The sequence below is a fragment of the Betta splendens genome, chromosome 4 (genome assembly GCF_900634795.4).
Source record: "Betta splendens chromosome 4, fBetSpl5.4, whole genome shotgun sequence".
In the NCBI taxonomy this organism is placed as follows: Eukaryota; Metazoa; Chordata; class Actinopteri; order Anabantiformes; family Osphronemidae; genus Betta; species Betta splendens.
The window spans coordinates 10,454,707-10,472,813 of record NC_040884.2 but is presented as its reverse complement, the minus strand read 5'-3'; the positions used below and the strand labels follow the sequence as shown (position 1 = coordinate 10,472,813).

Sequence of the window (18,107 nt, the reverse complement as noted above, 5' to 3'; positions counted from 1 at the left end):
TGCACTCTGTTGTGAGAATGTGTTAACCTTTTTATGAAATTATTTCGCCCACAGACGTAAACTCTGGTAGAATTAATTTAAACATTTAGGACTTCCATTGTTTTCTATTGTGTTTCTCATCGGCGTCAACGATAATGAAGTAATAAGAGGTAAAAATAAGAGGGGAACGATGAGAGGAGAGCAGAGCGGGTAGAGATGATGGAGCGAGCGGTGAGATGAAGGGTGGCTGGAGAGGGAGGGCCGGACGCATGACATCATCCCCCCCAGCTTCCCTGCGCGGACAGAGCTCTGGTTTCTCCAAGTGCGCACGGCGGCTGCTGCTGAGGGAGCGACTGTTCCCGCTGTACCCAGACGCGTCCTGAGCAACCTGCGCTCCCGGGGTGGATTTTAAACCCATTATTTCACCTGGCAGAGGAACCCGTGAACCGCTGCTCACTGGACCTGACGCAGGGACGCGCAGATTTGACGCCAACTCGGGGATTATTGGTTGTTTTAAACATGAAGATGTGACGGTTTATAAGCCGAGAGGGGAAAAACGGAACTCCGCGGTTGATTAAAAAAGGTAGGCACACTTCTATGTCTCTTTTTTGTGATCCAGCTACTTTTGCATTCGAGTTTTTTTTCCCGAAATGTTTTTGACGGCATTGGATTTTAAATCACGCCTGTGCGTAATTGTCTCAAGTCCAACCAAGATAGGCGTGTGGGCATTTGATGCCAGAGCGCACAAGTCGTGCGTTAATCTGCCGTTTTGACGCGGAGACTCGGGCATGTGCCCGAATAGAAGCATCTTTATACATTACAGCAGGCAAAGGTTGTTCAAGAGAGGCGCTCCATAGTTCCGGGCTCAGCGGGGGAGCTGCTGCTCGGGGTTCCTGATGGTGGCGGAGCATATCTGCTGCTTGAGTATGAAAGCTGTCCATCATTCCGAAAGACGGTCGTAATAGGCACGCTTCGTCTTCAGTCCCCCCCCCCCCACTGATACTTAATAAGATTTAATCTTCTAAAGAAAAGAAGCGTGGGTGGTTCCGTGGAGGCATCGTGGAACGGAGGTCCTCGGGGGGGTTCTCACACTTGTGCGCTGTTCGGCTTTAAAGTATAACGTAAATAGTTCTGATCCGTCTCTTTTTCGGGCGGAGGTGTGTTGGTGGCGGTGGACGTGAGGGAGGGGGGGGGGGGGGATCCAGCGAGCGCATCTCCGCAGGGGGGTGTTTTCATAAACCAAGTGAGCCGTGCTGTGCAGCATCCGCAGATTTGCGCGTCGTAGGCATCGATTGGAAATGCCTATTTCGATATTTCATCTCTCTCTCCTCCTCCGCCCGTGGCCGCACGCCTGCGCCCGGGCGGCGCCGCTTGATGTGACGTTAAACCCTCAGGTACTTCCACCCGTTGGACTTTTGAGAGTGTCAGAATTTCCGTTTTAAGTCTGCATTTGCGCATCACTTTGCGCAGTCAAATGCACATTTCAGAAGGACTGGGGCTTATTCCGACGTGCGCCACTCGAGCTGCTGAGCTCCACCGAGGAAGAATTACAGCAGCGACACTGACTTTTTGCAGGAGCTCAGACGCTTGTTGAAAATTGGCATCTCCGACCTGCATCCAGTTCTGCCTGTGTGGACATTTTGGATCTTTGATCACAGTTATTCAGTGCTTCATAAACACATTCAAACTTTCGCTTTAAAACAAGTGACTGATTTCTGTCTTGATTTTCTTTGAATTCTCGCTTCGACTGCCTCATAACGCGACTCTCTCTGACAGAAGCGACAAAATAATAAAGTTTTAAAGCCGAGTGTGACTCGCAGTTTTGATTCACAGACGGCTTCTTGGGCTCTTTTAACCTCGGCGTCGCGTTTTGCGCATAGCAATCTATTCTATTCTATCGTTTAAGCACACCCGTGCATTTCCGTCTCCTACGGTCTTGTTTCGATCGCAACGAGCGCAAAGCTCATAAAAGCCAGAGGACAGAAGCAGCGCGCGGGTTGTTAAAAGAAAATGGCTTTATTCATTTCTTCTGTGTACCCGTGCTAACTTAGTTATAGCTTTTTATGGTGCCTGCAAATGGCTCACAGGCCAGTGCTATGTAATGTAATACAATTTCTGTTGTTGCTGTGTGTTTCTGTTATGATCCCACAATAAGAAATGTGGACCCCCCCCAGAACAATGCCTGCAGCATCAGTGTGGAGCAGGTACCACCCCAGCAGTGCAGGAGTGTGAGGAACAGCCCACCGCCCTCTCAGGCACCCGCCTGCCTGCAAATAGTGCACAGTCCTAAATTATATTCAGACTTATGCCATTGCAGATTTATTCTGGCAACCAATCATATGCTTCTTGACTTTTGCCTTTTCCATATTTCATGCTCGTTTTTTCAGCAGCTGTAGAAAGTTTGACCTGCTACAAGTGAGACATTTAAATATGGAGAGTTAAAAACCGTAGGATTGAGAGAAAGTATGTGATGCTTGAGTTGTGTAAAGCCTCAACACACAACACACAAGGACACGCATTTGTTTTGCATTGGCTCTTTGCTTCTCTTACTTCTCCCTTATGGCAAAAATGTTTTTTAGGCCCAAATTATATCTGTGACGCATGCGTCAGCGCCGATGTGTCTGTATGTTCCGTTCCTCCCGTTGGTGTAAGCATGTGCTCCAACGACTGCTTTTACAGGATTGAGTCACTCGCGCGCTCCCTGCCTCAACAGCCAGGCCTGTGGAAGGACGGCCATTACTGGAGTCCTTCCCTCCGGTTTAATGGCCTGGATACGTTTTATGAAGCGTCTCTTCCTTTAGTGTTTCTTTACCGAGCGATCGCATGCCCATGTTGGACATGCACAAAAGTCCCACACTCTATAAAGTGCACGCACGCTGCTGTTCTAAAAGCTGGATGCAGACACTGAGAAGCTCCAGCTTCTTCAAGAAAATACACGGACACAGCGTGAACGTGACCTTTCTCGTTGCAGACAGAAGTCACAAGGTCTCCAAGAAATTTTTGGTCTATTTAATTAATAGAGTGCAGAGCACCATAGATCAGCTTTGTGTCAGGTTAGGTTTTCACTCATCAATCAAGCAGCCATTCTTTTATGTATGAGCTTTGCTCAAGCAAAAGGCAAAACTGCACTTCAATCATCGCAGCCCGTCACCATCTGGACAGTGAGGAGGGAAACCACAGTAAAACGCAGACACAATGCTTGCAGTGACACAGGAACACGCACTGTGTCAGTAAATGGATCCCTGCCAGAGCTGCTCAAACCCGAACACGTGAAGCACGGCTACGGTTACAGTGAGGAGCGAGAGCCGGGCCAACATTTTTAATCATGGGCGCACTTCATAGAGAGCTTCACCCATGTGCACTGCAGCAGTCTAATTACCAGGAGAGAGCTTGTTAGTTGTTACCTCCAGATAAACAGCCCCCCCCCATGTTTCCTCTCGCCCGTAGCAGAATTTGAATTTCCGAGCAGCAGAATGTCATTTTCTGAGTAGCCTGTTTTATCCCACCCTCAGCTCGTATGCAAACACACAACCATAAATTTTCACTACATGTAACTGATGAGGGCAAACAAAGCCAGTGAAAGGCTGACATTTACAACATGACCTCCAGTATCGCAGAGGTAATGTAGAGTGAAAGGTGGAATAGTGCAAAAGTGATCTGGGATTCTACCGTCCACAAAAGGCAACTCAAGGAGCAACTGTATTCAGAAGGCCCACGTTCAGTATGAACTCCAGGGGAAGTCTTGTCTGCCAGAATGAGAGAAAAATGCACCGTGGACAGTTTGACTAGTTTTGAAGCCACGATGGAGCTTGACACTTTAATGACTTTGATGTGTACACGTTTTCCTGGTACTCATCAATATGTCAGGAAAGGAGAAGCAATGCAAAAGCTGCAGATGTCTCAGGTTTAGTCTAAAAAGAACATTACATGGAAGGAAGTGTATATACTGTACAGTATGTATACTGTACTGTATATACAGTGTGTTTATATATAGCTTTGTGTCTAACAATGCTCGTCTAATGACTGTGTGTAAGTTCACCTATAGGAAAAGTTTTGTATTTAGAAATGGCTTGCAAAGGTTTTAGAGGAGCACCTTTAATTGGATTTGGGCTCCTGCACCACCTTCGCCTCACGCGTCACCTCCAGTCCTCCTTCCTCTGGTTTACAACAAGCGCTGAAGATGGGTTTCACTGCGTAAAGGCCCTGAGCTGGTATGGTTTATCTGAAACCAAGCATTTGACTGAATGAGGGCTCAAATCACTGGTACTTTAAAAAAACACTCAGTCCCAGTAATTACACCAGCCTTTTAAACATTTATACTGCACACTGAACTAGAATGTACACAGCCAACATTTAATGGGAACACAGGTGATGCATGAAGGAGGTTTTCCAGGAAACCAGCAGCACTGTTAACTGAAGTTTGAGGGAAATAGTTGTTATTCCTCTTTTTATTAAACATCAGAACCCAACAGTTCCACATCACTAACAAGCTGTTCGTGGTCGCCAGCTTGGCAGGATGTTTTCCGGAAAGCAGACAATTAGGAAACCTCTTAGTGGTTGAGACAGATGCAAATCTCCTCGGGGAGAGACGCTTGCTGAGGGTTATTTGCCACCGTTACCACCACCTGCCCCCCGGGGTTGTAGCTCTTGAAGGTCACGCTAGCATTTACCCCCCCCCCCACCCCCTTTTTTTATTCTCTCCCATGACATCTCCAGTGGGTATCGCCGGATGTTTCCCGCTATGCTGGTGAGCTGGGGCTGATGATAGTGGGGGTCTGTGAGGATGATGCATCGTGACAACGAGAGGAATAACAAAACGCTGTCTCGCCTGTTTACTGCTAGTCTGCATCATAGTCAAAAGCATCATAAAGAATGAATGATTCATCCGCTGTGTTGGATAGTCGCGTATGTTTAATTCATGGCTCCACTGCCGGGCGTCGGCCACGGTGCTCGTGTGGTGTGGCACCGGAACTTGGGCGTATGTGATGAGAGCAGTGCATTGGTGGCGGCCTTGTACGTTTCATCCGCAGGCCCTAATAAAAGCCTCACAGGCCTGCATTGATTTCTCCCAGAATAATCCATTTAGACTGAGTGTGCTTGGCCATGTGGGGCGTCTTCAATTATTTATGGCAGAATGCTGCGCAAGCTTCTGTTGGGATGCAACAATGTGCCCTGGGAAACCTGGGAAACCTGTGAACTGCGGATTGCAGGGCAGCAAGAGGGACGCTGAGGGTGGAGGAAAAGAGGGAACTTGGCTGGAAAGGGATTTAGGTGGGACAAAGACGGGGAAGGAAAGAAGTACAGGGGCAGAGAGGAACAGGGAGGTATGAGAGGAGCAGAGATGCAGGAAAGAGTTAGCGATGATGACCATTAGCCAGAGAAAAGAAGGAATGCGAAGAATGAACCAGCGAGAAGGACTGGTTAATGAGATGATGGAGATCTGAGAGGAAGAGTAGGAAGAGACGAGGATCACAGCGATGAGAATATTATGACGGATGGGAGGGAAGACACAAATGACTAGATGAGAAGAGAAAAGTGAGGAGTGTATGTTTTAAGCGATAGCGCTAAAGGACGGGAACGCAGGTGAAGAAGAAGGGAAACGACGAGGTGAGGAGTCCTGACGAGGTAGAATTATGGATGAGGCGGGGACGTGATATGACTGGAAATGAGCTGAGGATGGATGGACGAGTGAAGGAGGGAGGATGGTCCATCTATTGATCATGGGGGAGTTATGGCTGCTGTTGTGTTAAGTGGAGACATGTCAGCTTGACTGCCGTCATTATTTCTGCTGCGCTCACGTTTAAGGCGGGGCGTTTCCTTTTTGTGTGTCTCTGAGCGATTAAAGATGGAAACTATGGACCTGTAGGTGATTATTAGCAACACGAGCCCCGTCCCGCTGCTGCGGCTCACTCAGACCTGGAGCCCGAGCGTATCATGACTTACCGACGCCGCGCAGTCGGGGCTGCGTGTTGTGAACTCCTGCTTGCTCTTAGCAGCTTACAGATAAACCCACAGAGCTTTGTCCTACCTGATTCCTCCCAGCATCCACCAGCGAACCCGCCGCCTAGTTAGCTTTCTGCCTTCGCTCGCTTCCCCATCGGCATCTCTGATCTGCTCCGATACAATTCTGAACGGACGAGTGATTACGTCTGGCGCATTTTGAGAGACTATACCTTTAATTCATTAGGGCTTTGACCCCCGTGACCTTTCTAAAGCATTTGCTGAGATATATCAGGCCTTTGAAGCTGAATGTCATTAATTTCAGTGTGGGTTTCCCACCTCGTGCTGCTCTACTGGCGGCTCTTTAATTTGTGTGAGGCCTTTGTATTAATGGCGTACTATAGAACACTCGCTGCATCTTTAATCTACCTTACATTAATACTACAGACATTTAATTAGGAGCCATATTTAGAGGTGTAATTGCACATTAAAGCATAAATTCTCTCCCAGTCGGACGGTGGCGTCTCACTGGAGTCCTGAGAGGAGCGGGGCCTGTCAGGACGCCGGCTAATCAGATGGGCTAAACGGCGGCGCCACCTCGCTATTAGCTAACGATAGCATATCAGCAGGTTTGCGTTTAATTAGGAGAACCTCATTTCCCAGCACTTGTTGTTCTCTGGAGCAGTCACTAAGGATTTACTGTTTGTCCACAGGCATTGATTATAGGATTCTAGTAATTGTTTTGCCTGCTACATTAACGAACAAATGTTTTCTTCAGAGGACAGCTCAATATCCGCTTTAAAGGCGGGACCCCCGCGGAGCAGAAGACGAAGGGGAAGGAATGAGGAACCGGACAGCGGATCAGGGTGTGGGGCTGCTTCCCATTCATTACCTCATGATGGGATGTCTGTCGCTGCAGTGGAACCTGTGGGTCGTTACTGATGTGAGAAGCTAATCCCAACGTCGCCGGGATGCTAAAAGTTAGCTTTTAGCCAGTGCGTTCTGCGGATAGACTCAGGGAGGAGCTCCCAGCAGCCGCCGCTGCGACGGCTAGCGTACGGTCCCCGTCAGCCGCCTTCTGCTGGAGGTTCCTACCATCGCTGCTGTGACGGTCTGTGCCGCCAGGTCTGAGCAGTCAGCGAGGCAAGGACGGATCCTGAGGGGCGGCGGGAACCAGGCCTGCTCAAAGGAAATTTATTTCTGCTGTCGCTTTGTTGGGTGAGGAGCGAGTGACAAATGCGAGCAGGTTGTTTATGAGGCCTGGCTAAGTGCTGGCTGGGACGCCCTGCTCTCTGCTTAATTCATGTCCTTGGGAGGTGCCTTGCTTTGTGGCAGGCTGCTTAATGAGAAGGGAACCTACCTGCTGCTCAGTCCCAATCTGCCTCTGTTGCACTTTTTGCGTGTCCACTTGTCTTTGCCGTAGTCCTTTGCTGTCGCCTTCTTCTTCTTCCAGCCCTTCTACTCAGCCCATCATAGTCAACAAACATACAGCGTTTTCAGTGCCCCCCCCCCCCCCACCCCCCCAAGTTAAAGGCGGAGGCTGGTCTGCGAGCACTGGACCGCTGGACAGCAGGAGGACGGGGGAGCGTTGACCTCTGCCTCCTCAGCTCCTCTCCAGGCTCTTCCTCCTCCTCCTCCTCCTCCTGTGCACCTTTGTAAAGTGCTGTTTTAATTGACACTCAGAAAAAACCCTCCTCCTTATCTGGCGGCCTGCTTCTGTTTCATGTCAATTCAATTGATTTTTCCCCCTGTTCTTTGTCCATCATTTCTCCTCTTTGTGCTTTTGCCTCATGAGCTGTCCTTGCTCTGTCTGTGTTGCTGTTTCACCACTCTTTTTGTCCCCCCCCTCTCTCTCCCCATCTGAACCTCCTCGTTCGGCCCAGCACCATCACATCTCCCACTGACTGCTCGTATAGTTTCTCCCTTTCTTTCCCTCATTGTCTAGTTATTTACATCTCCCTGTGGTCTCCCGCTCTCCCGACTTGTCTCCCCTTATCTGCTCTCTCCTCAGCTCTGACTTCAAAAGTTTGCTTTCTGAATTGTCTAAACTCAACATTGCGGATACAGTTTGGGAAACAAAGCTGCAAGGCTTCATTTAAAGGCTCGTGAAGGATTCCATAAATGAATAAACCTGCCACTGTGGCTACGATCTATAGAACTGTTTCTTTAAGTCATTAGTTGATCATAGGAAAATTATATTAGGATTAAGGAGGAGGATTACTGCCACTACAAAAGAATATTTAACTTTTGACTCTAATCCCTAAATTGTGTTTTTTGTTTTGTTGGGGTTTGTTTTTTTATTTTCTCCTGGTCTTAATCCCAGAATTCAACATCACTTTTTTGCCAAACTTACTTTGATCTCAGTACTGCAATCATTTCTTTCAGAAGTCTGCCATGTTTCCAATCACCCAGTCATCTTAATTTTAAAAACAAGCTTGAAATGTTTTGTATTTCACTGATATAATACTGATTTATGTGAGATAAGTAACGGTATGTGATGGTTTTAAACCTTCGACACACATAGTAGTTGAAGTACATGTAATCTATTATTGAAGTCTGTACTGTATGTGGCCTGTTTATTAATCCCCTTTGGAGCTGATCACACCTGGTAGGACCAGTGCTGCACCCACAGCCCGTCCTTTAGGGCAGTGCATCCACCTCGCGTCATGGACACATCACCTACTTGGCAGCGTAAATCTGCCCCCTTAACATCCTCCGCTCCGCCGCGCTCCAGCAGCTTCCTCTGATTGACATCCCTGCATGTCCTTCCCATGTTCCAGCCCTCCAGCCCTGAGAATCAAAGTCATCCGCTTTCACACAGCTCTCTTAAGATAACCACCTGAAACGCGCCCCCCCCGTCTCCGGACCGCGCGTTGTCATCCATTTCTGCGCGGCCGCGTGCAGGTGAATCACATCCACGACTGCGGGCGTCCGTCAGACAGAGGGCAGACATGCTCATCCATGGAAGGAAGTGGGTTTCAGCAAACACGCACTGACTGTGATGCAGTTGTTTGGGCACATATTTGCACCATGGTTACATGATGTTTGACATATTTAGGTTAATAAGTTCGCTCATTAGTGGGGCGTGTTCCACAGCTTGCACCAACAGCTGCCTGGCCTGTCATTGGATCCTTCATGCCATCACTGAGTCCTGCTTAACATGGGCACCTGTCATGTATTTTTAATGGGCCTGTTGAGCCCCTCTCCTCTTTTTTCCTCACCCTTCATTCCCTCCCTCCCTCCCCCCCACCAGCATGTCCTGTCACTCTGACATGTGGCTTGAACCTGCGGTGCAGTTTTTCACTGGCGCCCTTTGTTTTCACCTATTGTTCTTAAAAGCGATTATAACCACCGGGGCCATTAAATATTTAGCTCGCGATGCTGCTTTCACCGGCTTCACACACACACACACACACACGAACACACTCCGCAGATGTTCAAAGGGTGTTTCTCTGCAGCGGGGGACGAGCGAAGGCATTTCTAGACCCACTTATTCCATTAAATGAAAGCTGGAGTTTGACGCGGGGCGGGAGTCGGACGTGTGTTTGAAGGGCGTTTGGACACTGACGTAGGGATTCTTTTTTTTCACGCTCTGCTGCTTAGCATTAGGAACATGTATCCAAGTTCATTCTCCATTTCCACTACAGGAAGCAGAATGATGAGTTGCTTGAGAAAACAATAATAAGCTCTTCTGCTATTGATTTATTGAAGTCGGTGAAGGACGTGCGCGTTCCAAACGATCTCCCCTTTGACTGGCTCCACAAAGAGGCAGGCGTTTTATTCTGTTTGTCTGGTGACTCACTTTCTTGTTATTGCTATTAAACTTTTCTGAGCAATCTTAAGGCACATTCAATATAAACAAAATCCACGCCGAAATGCTGTAACAATTATCGATTTTCCATCACGTCCGTGCGGAACAACAGAGCTTTGTTGTTTCAGCTGTTATTATTGGGGAGGATTTGAAGGGAGCGAGCAGCCAGGGCTCTGGTATTTGGCTCAAGGATGTTTTGGCTGCTCTAAAAATGAATTGCGATGTGCCAGTTATGAGACTTCCAAGTGCTCCCTGCCAGTCTCCCGGCCGTACTCTTTCACCGCGAGAGATGTGAGACCTGACGTGCTTCGCCACATATTGTTTTCAATGGGCTCACACTTCCAACGTGCTAATTTAAAACCGACAGGGTTGTGCGTTTTCCCATGTCCACGCTGGTTAGTCGCTCTACATTTGTAGTGCAGGTGGAGTGCAGCTTATTGACTCGCTTTTCAAGCGCTTCCCTGCTGATCCGCATTGAAGCTATGAACATAACTGAACTCCGAATGCACAAATTCCCCCTTTTTAGTGGCGGTTGTGGTGGAGACAGACGTTCGATCAGTCTAACGCTGTCTGGTCTTGGAGTGCCCATTCGCTGGTGCTGTCGCTTCCTGCGCGCGGATTAGATTTCCCACCAGAAAACGCTTGCAGCAAATTGAATATGTTCACTGGTTATTCAAAAATAAGATCCAGAAAGTAAATGCAGGACAGACCCAGTGCAGCTGAACAGCCTGTGATATGTACCTGCATGGGGCAGCCAGCTAACCCTGCTTAGATTCCCCCTCCCTCACTCTGCCTAATGGCTGATAATGAAGAGGGCATCTTAACAAGGATGACGTGCATGTCCTCCGCTGGATACAGGCGCACACACACACACACACACACACACACACACACACACACACACACACACACACACACACACACACACACACCCGCACACAAAGGCTCGCCTGTCCGCCCTTCAGAATATCAGGCTTGACATTAATCTTTAAATGACTGTTGCTTCTTCCTCAAGACTTTCAATCCATTAGTGACCACGTCTCGAGATGGGGAGAGATTGCAGCGGAGACGGAGGCTGGGGAGGAACCTGTGTGTGTGTGTGTGTGTGTGTGTGTGTGTGTGTGTGTGTGTGTGTGTGTGTGTGTGTGTGTGTGTGTGTGTGTGGGGTGAGACAGTGGAGAGAGCGCAACGGCGACGGATGATGTCAATGATAATGGAGGATGGGAGGGAGAGATGGAGGGAGAGAGGACATTCATTTTAGAAACGCTGTTCACGTCAGCTCCTCCCGGACGGACGACGCAGGTTACAAAGCATCCTCACAAACCCTGCTGCCGCTCCTAACTCCCAAATCCGCCTCATCGCTCTTCTGTGAGTTATGCTTCTCATTCAGTCAGCTGCTGGGATGCAGCCTCTGCTACCACTGTTGGTGTAACAGACTTTGTATAAGATGATGATACTTGTCTAGTTGCTCTTGAACATCATCACCTCTTATTAGTTTTCTCACTTTCTACCTTTTCCCTTCCTTAACCATCTCCTCTCCTCGCCCCCCCCCCCCCCCCCCCCCCCCCTCCCTCCCTTTGCTACTCCAGCGGTGAGCTATAGTGACTCTGACATCATTACCCTTGTTGTGACAGGTTTCATTCGTACCCTGTGGACCTATACATCAGTCTGACTGATAGTCCGGGGCCCAAGGCCAGTGGAACCCCGCCCAGACTGGGACAGAGTAACAGACAAAATGGCCTAAAAACCACTCCAGCTTGGGTACCTTTTATATTTCTTCTATTACTGTGCCAGATTTAATGCCAAGTAACGATCTGCAACAGTGTCTTATAAATAAACATCCGCTGTGGCTGAAGGTGGAAAATCCAGAGGAACGGTGTCAAAGTGACATTTGCACTGTTTGATTGACAGGCGATCTCATGCATTTATGGCGAAAATAATCAGTGGGCAGCATTAAGTCATTAAATGTGGCATTTACTGTTAAGAGTTTGTATTTTTCCCACAACAGTGAGAGTTTGGTGAAGTGATGACTTTGAATTTATCGTGGAAAGAAACAAGATCTTTTAATCCTAGGGTGAGTCTTGAAATGCCATCATATTGATTTGTATTGTTTCAAGGTTGGTTTATCAATTTTTCTTAACCACTCCAGAGAGATATATTTCATCCACAATTGCAGGGCCTTTTCAACTCAGTCAATACAGCAGACACCTTAACTTTGCTTTATAAATGTCCCACATTTTGCATTTGGTCGTATCATAGTGTAACTTTAGCTGCAAATACAAGGTTTTAGAAGTATAGTTTGTATTAGGATTTAATGCAACGAAACTATTAGAAGTGAGTTCATCACTGAGCTAATGTCTCATAGTACCAACAACTTTACTGCACTGTGTGCTGCACCTCATCTAAATCAAATGTAATGTAGCATAAGTTACGAAGCAGCTGGATTCAAAGTAATGTAAATACATAACCACCATTATCTGTTATGCTTTATTTAAAAAGCACTTTACCTAAAAGCACTTTATTTCTGCGGAATATCAGCCAGTGTTTGCAGTAACAGCAGTTAGCAGCAGTGAAGGACCGTATCCAATACAAAAGCGATACCTTCAGACTGCTCAGAGCCATTGATCTGTGGTCGTATTAATGTGCGGCTTGCTTATGAGCCTGCCCACGTTGTTTGTGGTCAGACAAAAATGAATCCGCTTGATCGTGGATCTCCTAATGGACACTCTGTGGATCAGACCCACGTTTTGCTCATTTGGCTGCACAGACTAGGAAGATCAAAAGGCACCAAAGTGCAGAGATCTGACCCTAAAAATGAGAGGTTCACCCAAAGCCAGAGCTGTGCCTAAGGAAAATGTTAGAAGATCCCAGGATCTGGATGAATGTCTGCGATCTCCAAAATCATCACAGTGCAGCTTCTCATGACTTTAGATACAGGTGATATTTATGTATATTTGACATCATTTAGTAACTGTAAAACCGAGACGGCTGCATTCGCTTTGGGTTCTTTCTGCAGCTCTCTGGTGCAGGTATTTCTAAGTGAAGGCTGGCTGTCTCCCTCTCTTGTCCAAACCTGCCAAACACCTGTGCACCCAGGGCATTTGTGTGCGAGCACAAACACATCTGTGGCCCTTTTGTGTGTGTGTAGTGAAGAAAGAGACTGACCACACAGAGGGGACATTAATCATCTTGTTTTCTTGCCCCCCTCCGCCTCACGTTGTGTGAGCTGAGGTCTGATGGATGGCTCGTCCGAGTCTGGCTTCCAATAGAAAGGCTGTAACCTATCAGCAGGCCAGAGGCTCCTCAGGGAATCCCTAGTTTATCCTGCAGCCCATACATCTCGGCACACTCGATGTGGATCCACTGTCCCAGTGTCAAAGTCGCCCTGCGGGTCGCTGTGCTGGCAGGAGGGAGTCACATGATTACTAGTGCAATCATACATCACGTGTCTGGCAATAAACTGCAGATTCATGCCAACGTTTGCCGTCCCTGCATCTGTCCGTCATTTCTTTTAAAGTACACAAAGGTGAACTACTGAGGAAGCTTTGCACCGGCCGGTAGAATGTTAGAATGTATTCTAATGTGAATGGTCATGAGGCAGATCTAGATTCATGGCACATTAAACGCAGGGTTTCTACCTGTGGTTTTACTGCTGACAAACGCTGTCAAACATGGACTTGATGAAAACACTTGTGATGGTGACCACTGATATCACGCTGACACGTGCTCTGCTGCATGGGACCAAATCACAGGACACCTTTACTTTGTGCACTAATGAAATCAGTCACAGTCCAAATAAACCACAATCCAATACAGTTTTATAGACTCGCGTCACTGCAAATGTGGTTGTCATAGTATTAATCACGCAATAGCCGCACAAATATCGTGATTCTTATTGACTTTGCGTCAAAGAACGGAGGAAAAGTCAGGTCTGCGTTGTGTGTTGTGGTTTTGTGTGGATGTGTGTCATTGCTGCTGCCAAGGTTTAACTCTACGCTTTGTCCGTGCAGAGGAGTCATTATGAGCTCCTGCTTCTTCCACACTGTGTCATACAAGCACAACTGTCCACTGCAGCCGACCAACCACAAAAAAGAGGCTCGATTTAGCACAGTGTTAATATTAGCTTTTGTTTATGTTGGTGTATTCGTTGAGTTATAAATGCTGTGTTGCTCTGTGTCTGAATGAACCACTGGAGCACATTGTATGTCACACAAGCTGGAACTGGGAGCCACGGAGCGCGAGGCCCGTCGTCATGACTACAGCCGTGCACTCAGGAGTTCGGTGTAGTTTAGCTGAGCCGCACAACATCAGGCTGGTGCTCAGTGCACGTTGCCCCTTTGTTTGCTCAGCCGGCGTCTGGTCTGCTGGAGCGAGAGATGAGCTGAGAGTTAAAGCAAAAGTCTTTCACTGCAGAATTACATTGGAGTTATGTCACGTTCCTTTGGTTCCTTTGGGTTCCATAACCACACAAGTGACATGATCGGAGAGTGGCCTCGCACTGTACTGTGGGGTTTCTGTTCGACCTTCTGTGGGATGAGTCGCAGCACCTGTTGCTCCTTGTTGTCTAATGATTAATAATGCAGAGACAGCATTAGCTCAGCCCTTTTCTCAAGTGAGAGGAGAAAAGGACAGAGAAGTGTGCGTGGGGGGACCCTGCTTGGAGAAAATGCATGAGTAAAAACCACAAAGACTCTAACTGGAAGCGTCTAGCAGCCCCGGGGGAGGGGGGGGGGGGGTTATGCAGACGGACGTGGCTGCAGACCACCTCCAGTGCGCTTCGCTCCCTCCTTCGGTGACTCGGTAACGCGGTGCTGTCATTCACCTAACCTTGGTGGCAAAGTGGACGGCTTCTTGGCGCCCGCCAGTTGTTCCTGGCACGGCAGCGCTGGGGAATAAACCTCGGCGCTTTCATGATGAGGCGCTTAGCAGATGTCTGATGAACAGCTCCGCGGAACTTCGATCTCCCAAGGACACGGTACCTTTGGGAAACGTGATGAGATGTGCATGTTTGTGCCTGAATGTGAGGAATACGACTTGACTGAAATATCAAACAAGGCTCTTTGATTACAGGCATTTGGCTTTGTGTCCCTGCTGGAGGGAGAGAGAAAATAAAAACCTACAGTAAATAAGGAGACTAGGCAATCTGAGTCACAGCAGGACACGTACAGTGAGACTGAAATTCACAAAAGGCAGCGTTTTATGCTAGTTGGCTGCAGTCCCTAACGGGATAATACATTTCCAATGAAGTGAACAAATCAGCTTGGACGAAGGACGAGGCTTCACTCGGTTCTGACTCGGTTCAGTGATGGGATTCCCCTCATCTCGCTAGAGGAGAGGCCACCCGTATATCTGATGCACTCCTACTGTACGGTATCATGGGTGGGAGCGTGTGCGTCCAGCCTTATTTACAGTAAACGGTGCCCTGCCGTCGCTGCATATGCAAATGCTCGGCGGCAGCTTGTGTCCACCCAGCTGGACACAAGCTGCAGTTGACAGTCTGGGTCGATGTGTCCTGAGAGTAAAGAAATGACCATCCAGATTTCCAGGTACAGATGAAGAATCCTCCCCCAGGGATGTTTCAACATTGAGTATAATTGAGTCTGTCGACTGCCAAGGTGGTTGGATTGCTACGCAGAGAGCTGTTACAGGCTCAGAATGTGAATAGGCTGCCAAGAGCCAACAGTATGCAAAGAACCCAGAGCCACAAAACGCAGCTTTAACGACATAAACCTAAATAAAGTCTTTTGTTACTGATGATGAAAGGACTCGTTTGATGCTGCGTCCTGCACATTCTTCCTATTAAAACCTAATTATCCAGTCCATAAAAATCGAACGTCCTGTTCTCACAGATTACTGTTACAAACCAATCACAAAAAGCTCGGCGGTCCCTTCAAGTCACCGCCATTTACGTAGGAATTGTTATTTTCTCATTGTTCCTGTTGATCCCTGTTCCGTTCATCTGACTGATACGAGGGGTCAGAGGTCAACGACCGTGCTGATTAAGCCTCGGCGTCCGTCGCCCCCTCCGCAGGAAGACGCTTTAAAAAAGGCTTAACCAGCTTCTTCCACTGTGACTCAGAATGCAAATGGCTCCGGCTCTGAAATCAGCTAAATGACAGGGTCACGCGGAGGCTTTCACACGCACACCCACACCTTGCTCTCGCTCAAGGTCGGCAAATATTAGCAAACAGCGGGATAAAAGGCGAGCCCTCGCTTCCAGCCACGGATGAGATCACCTTTAGCGTGACGCCAGGCACCGGTGCAGCCGGGTCTTTATTTATTCATGCAGGGGCCTTTATTATTACAGCATCCTGTCTTTTCCTGATATTAAGAAAAATTGCGGCGCCGCTGTGAGAGTTACTCTCCCGATTAACTCCTCGCGGACGGCGTTTTATCTGTTGGCATTTGATGTACGACATCTTTGTACGGGCTACGGTCGAATGCAATCACGGCCCATGTTCATCGCGGGGGCCCCCGTCAGATTGCCTGCGAGTTCTCGAGGGAGACCATCCTTCAGAAAATATTGACTGTTGGACACTGAGAGCCTGAGTGTGTGTTACGAGGGCTGCTTCGGAGCGAAATTGCAAATTCCTCTGCGTGTCTGCGTGTGAGCCGTCTGTCGGCTTGTACTGATGGGTAAATAGGAGGAGAGAGGCGCCCCGAGGGCAGAGGTTGGTCACCTCGTACGCGGGGAGAGGAAATTCCATTTTCCTCAACACTTTGCTCCCAAACGTGCCCGCGTTCCCGTGTTTTCCTGTGCTGTTGAGAGCCTGAAGTCACTCGCGCGTGGAGCTGGACAACGTTCACCTGCTGCGGTCCCGTCTCTCGGCCCAATTCTCTGCTACTCTCAGCTTTTCTATTGACGCTGACGTGCCTCCGTCGTCTAAAACTTCTAAAACCTGCAGGATTATTTTTTCACACGTAAGGAGTTTTGTCACGATGGATTGAGCGGCAGCGACTCCCACAAAGAGAATCCGTCCCCCGTCAGCGACATGTCCTCTCTAAACGTCCTTCAGCCAGTCAATCTGTGATCTTTAAATATATCAAGATGGAAAAAAATTAGCACACTGCCTGAGAGAGACATCCGCAGGCGCCGTATAGGAGGACACACATGCTGGCTGCGACGCACAACCACCACAACCACGCAAACACAGCTGGAGCCACAGCAAAGATGACGCCTCAGACAGCTGGTGTAAGTTTATCCCACAAAGACACAGTCACTAGCTCACGCACACATTAATTCCTGCGTGTTCTGCGAGCCTTCTCCTTGAATGACAGTAATTATCGCGTCACTCCTGACACGCAGACACCAACACTCTTGATGTCTTTGTTTAAACCAAAGTGAGAACCGTGGCTCGATCGCCCACGCAGGCGTAACTCAAGTCTCCCAGCAGCAGCGCGCTTGTCTGGCTTCCTTTGTGTGTCTGTGCGTGTGTGTGTGTGCGTAATCTTGTTATAATTGAGGGGAAGTCATTGAGAGTTCCCCAGTGAATTACAACCACCAGTATTCACCTTGTTAAATCAGCTGCGTTTGTGGATTTTTGAGAAATTGTTTAATAGAAAACATAAGGGAGGAAGTCTGACAATCACAGTGAGACGTGAACAGACAGTAATGTTGTCATTACTGTTTCAAACTAAATTGGAATATTAGTGATCCCCAGAATCATTAAATGTTTAATATTCATTGGCCATGAGCCTTTTATCCACTTCACTGTACTCAAGGATGCAGTATAGACACAGGGATGTTTTTACTCAATACAACATAATGAATCATGATCTGGCGTTTTTATACTCAAACATTAACAAACTGACTTGTTTTATTTTCTTTCAGGAAAGTGGGAATCGTGGTAAATCTCAAACCATGACGCTATATGAATACTACAGTGTATTAACAGTATTAGGTGTCAAAACTACATATCTCATTCAGCACGTCACCTCTCCTAGCCTATGCTAATATATGACACCTGTGTCTCACATCATATGAATTACTACTATTTTAGCCACAAATATTTTTTAAGCCGTCCGTTTTGGGATCAAACCCAACCAGATATCAGATCCATCCATCTGCAGTCTCTGGAGGAAGGTTAGAGGAAGAGTGGGCAGCGGAGCAAGGTCACACCCCAGGACGCTGCACCCGAGCTGGGGCTAAAAACGCGTCTTTGCCCTGTGCAGAGCGGTGTAGTATATCATGTAGCGAATCTGCCTGGCTCAAATTATGTGACTGTGTCGGGGGGGGATCAAGGTCTTGCCCTTTTAACCATGTCCCTCCGCTCTGGGTAACAGCCCCCGGGGGTAGATAATAATGGAGTAATCCTCTTACATGTTGCTGCTTCCCTCCACCTCAGATCAGTTTTCTCCTGCTTTCGTGTAACGGTGC

The 18,107-nt window shown here is 48.0% G+C and overlaps 1 protein-coding gene across 7 annotated transcripts in view; it reads left to right on the top strand.

Moving 5' to 3' along the window:
* The first annotated feature begins 239 nt into the window (after positions 1-239).
* The window catches only part of ptprsa (protein tyrosine phosphatase receptor type Sa), a 162,580-nt gene continuing 144,712 nt past the window's right edge, over positions 240-18,107 (top strand). For 2 of the 7 annotated variants that reach the window (XM_029146056.3, XM_055508384.1), the window contains exon 1: positions 240-562. The gene's annotated coding sequence lies outside the window, so the exon portion shown is untranslated. The remainder of the gene's footprint in view (positions 563-18,107) is intronic. The other 5 variants (XM_055508386.1, XM_055508385.1, XM_029146064.3 and 2 more) reach the window with 3 other exon arrangements.